Source organism: Eleginops maclovinus, chromosome 22 (genome assembly GCF_036324505.1).
Source record: "Eleginops maclovinus isolate JMC-PN-2008 ecotype Puerto Natales chromosome 22, JC_Emac_rtc_rv5, whole genome shotgun sequence".
Taxonomy (NCBI): domain Eukaryota; kingdom Metazoa; phylum Chordata; class Actinopteri; order Perciformes; family Eleginopidae; genus Eleginops; species Eleginops maclovinus.
Window position 1 is genome coordinate 1,982,393 of NC_086370.1, and position 6,462 is coordinate 1,988,854.

General features: G+C 38.0%; 1 long non-coding RNA gene across 2 annotated transcripts; it reads right to left on the bottom strand.

The window, feature by feature from the left end:
• Positions 1-3,400: 3,400 nt before the first annotated feature.
• LOC134858369 (uncharacterized) lies at positions 3,401-5,894 on the bottom strand. 2 transcript variants are annotated; one of them, XR_010164951.1, is made up of 4 exons: positions 5,801-5,894; positions 5,500-5,592; positions 4,925-5,060; positions 3,401-3,763 (listed from the first exon to the last, which is right to left on the bottom strand). It is a non-coding gene; the product is annotated as an uncharacterized LOC134858369 (long non-coding RNA). The 2 variants fall into 2 exon arrangements; XR_010164950.1 differs by having other exon boundaries at positions 4,925-5,065.
• Between the last annotated feature and the right edge of the window lie 568 nt (positions 5,895-6,462).

The following is a 6,462-nucleotide window of genomic DNA, read 5'->3' on the forward strand; positions in this document are numbered from 1 at the left end:
ACAGAATTAAAACCATGCGCCAAGTACTGATGATGATGATTATGCAAGGTGGAAGGTATACAGTATAATCACATATCTAGAGTAAAATAAAAAGCTGTATAAGCGGACATAAAAGCACGTTTTTAAGTCTAATAATTATTGAGTGATGACTGTATATGTTTTCTAAAGTTAAAAATTCATTTTGTGTCTGTTATGAACAAACTATAATGTCTTTGTGATGAAAATTAGGAAGTTTAAGGTAATGGTGGATAGACGAAAGGTTGCATTCATAGCTTATTAAAATGAAAGCATCAGCATGACCAGGAAGGAATAAAACTGCAGCTTTGATTGCTTTAATGTATTTAGTGTCCTAAACTACAGATCTATTTGTAAAAAGCTTTGCTTTTAGATCAGAGCGGACACATAATAAGCCTTGAAGACCAAAGTGAATCTGATCTTTAAAATATGTGCTCTGTGTAACGTCACCTCTTTTGTCCCTCACAGGATACTGTAGTGATGGCTGTCGGCATATCTGATCTCTGAAGTTAACCTGCTCTTGAGTGTGCAGCCAAGGTTACCATGGTGATGCACACTTGATAAAAGTTAATTTAGCTTATTTATTTCTCATTATTCATTCAAGTGTTGATGGTGGATGACAACATGTTTGACTGTGTATGCTGCAGCCTGCGGCTTTAGAGTAAAGATGTTTCATATTGAGAGTGTGGCACCTGTTATTGGTCTGAGACATGTTCAATAAAGGTTGTGTTTATAGTGCTATTGAAAGTGTACCAAAGTGAAACACATTACTTGCGTTTATATTTGGTAAGATAACTTTTACTGAGTTCACATTTGCCTATCTTTAGCTTCACATTTTATAATTGGTGGTGATGTGTGCTTCCAAACGCCCCAAATTCACAGGAACAGGAAATGCACATGGTATGGGTATGTTATGTGTTGCCAAGTTTAAATGCCAGCCCTAAAAATACCCAGCTGGAATGCAGGACTTTGCAACGGGGACGCGTTGGTGGCCCAGGCTTTGTCGCCACTCTCAGGGCCTATTTCTACATGAGAGGGCTGTCAGGCGGAAACCTGAAGCCGGCTCCTTGGTTCAGCCCTGCTTTAATCTTCTATTTTGCTCTGGGAGAGGTTTTTTTCAGGGGATACTTGCAGAGGCTCCAAGGGCAGATGATAGGGGGATTTGGAGGTGCTATTCCTGGGGTCCTTGGGGAGACTCTTTCTCAAAGTTTTTTTCTGTCTGCCAGGCAGCATTGCTCAGCCGTCTGGGAGCTATTAATACCTGATATATGCAACCAGGCCTGGACGGCACAGCGAATCAGCATGTTCTAACTTCAAACTTCCTGTTCCACCTCCTCCCTCTGGAATGGATCCTGTCATTTCAGGAAGATGAGGAGACTGTCCTACCAAGAAGTACAACAGCATCAGACAAAGCAAAGCACTCTACTGGCCTTTCAAACTCTGACATAGTGTGCCACAGGGGGGCCGAAATAGCATATGTCTTAACTTTAATCATGGATTTAACATTTTAACTGTCATGTGAATAATAATTTAAATCCAAACCCTTGACCTTCACAAAGAACTTAAATTACCATTTTTTTTTTAATGTTATTTACCTAAACCGAAGAAAATGTTAACCATAGTTTTGTCACACCATAAAATGTAATTATTTTTCTACAACGATATGTGGGCCCAAAGCATCCCCAACAAAGACACCTAGCATTGGCATATTATTTAGTGAAATATGTTAATTTCGTTGTTGTTGGTAACTACCATGTGGAGATAAGCCCCGCCCCGTCGCCAGCGCATCTTGAATGACGCAAATAAACAGAACTGCAAGCGGCGACTATTTTACTGTGCTTTAATTGTAATCCACGTATCAAAATGGTGCTGAAATAACTGCACTCTGATACCAGTTTGTAAAAACTTTGAATTTATGCTTTGACAAGTGTGCACACAAGACGGCATGTGAACAATTTTAAAATGTCTGTTTTCTGAATAGAGGATAAGCTCACGTTGTAGCTGCTCCGTCCACACTCACAACAACTTCATACAAACAGAAAGAAAGCAGCGATTGTATTTGCCATGCCACAGTCAATCGCGTCATTTGCGTCGCGTCAATCGAGTCATTCGTGCCTCTGGTGCGAATTTGCGTCCGTCCACGTCTTTGCATTGACTTCGCATGTAAGATATTACATGATACAGATATTAAATCCGTCTCTTTTAATTGTATTGTGTTCATAATTAAAATGAATTGGAGATCATGAAAAATGTTTCCAATAAATGAATAAAGAGATTTCTTCCACTTTGTTGTTCAGATATGACACATTAATTGAAACACTGTATAAACTGAGGAGTGATTCCCTTGAGTTTAATGTCTGTTAAACTGCTCTCAGGTTAAGAAGCATCAGATCAGTGATGTGCAGCAGCATCCAATCAGTGACAGATACACAGTAAAGGGGCGGGGCGAGTGGATGAAGATTTCACCGAAGGATGGTCTGGTGGCTCCTCGCTCCTCGTTCCTCCAGCACAAATAAGCGCCATGGGACGCTCCTTAAGATGGCGCACACAAAACAACTTCCGGTGAGACAGAGGAGCGAGGAGTGAGGAGTGAGGAAATTAAAAATAAGAGAAGTGAGATCTACCCGGAGACATATTGGCATGTAAGTATTATATTAAAATTTATTTAAAAAAAGTTAAGCTATCCTTTAAACCAATGGGTGATCTATGCTTAACAGCACTGTTTACTATTTCCCATGTTGACATTTTAGCTGCATTTGATTTTAAATAACAGCGGATTGAGTATAATTTACTTCCATGAAGAATGAATAAAGCTAGTAAGTCACGTTAATATGCATTTGTCAAACCTGTCCTTCTCTGAATACTCTGGGTTCTGATGATAATGTCATGTTACCCTGATAGTTTCGTTTTTTTAATATAACATTGTCTTTTCCAGTTTGATTTTAAAGATCACAATACAAGTCTTGTCTTGTATACCCTTATTGCTCTCTTATTTTTAACCCCACTGCTTGCGAGTGGAGTAAGGAGCTGCATTTACAGTATGTATGTGTTACTACTGTACAGCCAATGCATGTGTTTCCCACACATTGTTGTAAGAACATTTTTCTTCTACACCCTGTCAAACAAACATTGTAGTAAACTGGGGGGCTGTGACTGTGTCTCATGTAGAACTGTTATTTATAAAGTACACAGATCAGTACAGATGTCAGGAAATCTTTGTTAGGCTAGCTTTCTGAGTGTACACACATGAGCCAGTGTGTGGCTTCCCTCTGTAGATGATGATGATGATGGACTAAACGTCACATATTTATTATGTTGCATACAAGGTAATGATGCTGTCTGTGGCGGGGTGATTGGATAAATCAAGCCGGGAGTTTGACTCCATCCCAGGCCAACCACCAGACCTCTGATTTTACAGGGTGAACATGTTTATGTAACGGGTGCCAGTCTAGTTATTGATTCGACCACTCTGTTCATCTGGGTGGAAAGTTATCCAGAATACAAACATTTGGTACTGATCAAGTGAATCTTCATATTCCCAGTCTCCCGCCTCTTCCTCTTCCATCTCCCTCTCCATCTCCTCCTGTTCCATCAGTCCATGGCCATCACCTACAATACCAACAGCAACCTCACCTTCACCCTGGAGCAGGTTCCTGACCTCAGCTACCCCTTTTCTCATCAGGAGAGTTGGAGACAGCGAGATGACCTTCCTCCCCGTCAGGACGCTCCACGATTAAGAACTCAGAACCTGAGGAGGAATAATACATATATATATATATATATATATATATATATATATATATATATATATATATATATATATAATATTAAGGATCATTAAAAATGTATAAAAAAGTTTCAATAAAAAAAACAGGATATCCATAAACTAACTGTGACTTTAATTCATGTCTCAGAAAACAGGAGTAACTTTTAAAGAAAAACAGTATACCTGTTGAAGCATTAATGTGGTTTGAATCTCAGTATGATTATAATCATGGTTTTTTGTTTCTAAACTAGAGATGATTCAAAATAAAAAGCTGTTTTCTGATCTAGTCTTTATTTCCTGAGGAGATAAAAAAAAAAGAACAACAATTAAAATATGAATTATCAGTTACATTATTATTCATTCTCCAAACAGTGTAAGTATTAATATTAATAATAAATCGAGCATGGTGAAATAAATCAGCTCTATAATTGTTGGAAGTGGAAGAGACACGTGCTATGCGTCTTTTACGCGCAACTCTTTCCACATCAGCAAAGCCTTCTTCAGAGACTAAAACAATATTAGAAAATGTGCAGAAAGCTAAACAAACGCTGACTTTGGAAAATGCAACTAGAACCGGATCCCAAGGAAAACAACGTGTTTGTGTGGATAAATTAAGATTAGTAAACAGCGTCACTAATATCTATTGCATAGTGACTACTGTCATTTAATCTAAAATACTACAGCAATAAGAATACTAGTTTGCAGACCAATCCAAAGATTATAAATGATTATTTTTCCTATAGATAATAAGTGGGAGTGTGTCCCAAATATTTAATGTTAAAAAGGAATGTATTAATCATTATGAAATAAATGGACAAGTTGTTTCTACAATAAATAAAGCTTCAACAAACAAAAACAACAAACAGCTCAGGATTACAACCACACAGAAGAATGTGCCCTGTGCATTGTTGCCATGGTGCATTACCATTTTACTTTAGTACATTTAAAGATCATTTCGATGATAACTCTCACTCAAATCACAATAACAGCTGTCCTGCCAAATTAAAGTCATTCTTTTCAACAAGTATTCTTTTTACAAATATCCAACAGTTTCACTTATTTCTACTCTGATACAGCTTTGTATTTCAGGGGATAAATTAACAGTTAAAAGACTAAAATAAATATTTGTAAACGTTTTTTTACCTGGAGTGTAGTTGCCCCACACACAGCCGATGGTCTCGTGCAGGTGCTCCTCCTCTGGGGGCCCGTGAGTCATGTTTTCCAGCCAGTTGAGTCTCAAAGAGTTCTCTCTCCATAGGTGTGTGTGTGAGTAAAAGCTCTGCTCTGGTCAGAGTCAAAGTGCAAAGACAGGCTTTTCACCAAATCTCATATTTAACACATTTTCAGTCTAATGAAAGGCTACTAGGATTTTTTCTTCAGGTATGCATGTGCCTCGTTTCTTTTGCTTTTATTATAGTACAGCGGCATTATATATCCCGTGGTTTTATTTTTGTCATTAGCAGAACTTGCTCATATTTTCTGCCGCTTTCCTAAAGTGTACAAACAAAGGAAATTTCCAATAATCTCAGTTTCTTTGTCTTTTTTTAAATCCCAAATATATAACCTTGCCCGTTTCTGCAATAAAACCAATGGGAAGTTGAAATTGAACAGATGATGTCAATTAAATAAAATATATTATGTTTCTCTGTTATGATGTCCTCTGTGGTAGTAGATAAGATGAGATCTTTTAGAAATGATAATATCTCTTTTAACTTTACCTGATGCGTCCATGATGTTGAAGAGTTGTCACTGTAGGATTTCTTGATCGTCAATCAGTTAGAAAGTAGGTAAGAAGTTCTAGTTTCAGCTCTCTGAGACAAACATGAAAATTCAGCATTGCATTTGGACATGCAGTTTTTACATAAATGTGTTACTAGGCAAAGTGTTTCATAGAAGAAACTCAATATTAGTTTAGCATGCCATGTTGTTGAGTTACATTATGTCCTCACCAATGATTATTTATGTGCATAACTTTATATCTAAAGGCTGTGTTTCATTTCCTGACCATTTCTCACTTACTGTTAAATCAGGAGCATTTGTCAGACGTTCTGAGTGAGTTCCTCGTCTCATTTCATACTTCAGTGGCAGTTCCTCACCACCATCCAGCCTCACCACCTGTCAAAATGTTTTTACAGCAACAGGTGGTTTCAGGTGTTCTGACACTGACACATTGAATGCTGTTCAGCATCCGTCCAAAGTCACAGAAAAATGTTTTGAAACAGTCAGGGCAGTGATTTAGGAACAGCAAATCTCACTGACTCCAACTCAAATAAAGTGATCTGATTCTCAACAGACCCCTGATGCTTCAGGTTCTGCTTTGCTGGTTTCCTGCTTCAGGGCTGAGAGCAGTTGGGGCTCAGCCAAACAGTTATACTGAAGCCACAGAGTTACACTTCCTAAAACACACCAATAATGCACCGGGTGACTTGTTTCTTTATGACCACACACACATTTACACATGGAAAAAAATAAGCTACGCAACGACCTGTAACAGTTGTTGATGCCTGCTCCCCATTACTGTACGGACACCTGTACTATAAGAAGTGTATGTCTCAGCATAGTCATATTCCATAACTGCCTATTGTACATATTATTGTTTATTCTATACATTACAAATTCTGCTTATGTTCTGAAATACATTCTGGAGTTTCTTATGACTGACTATGTACGTTCTTTAATGG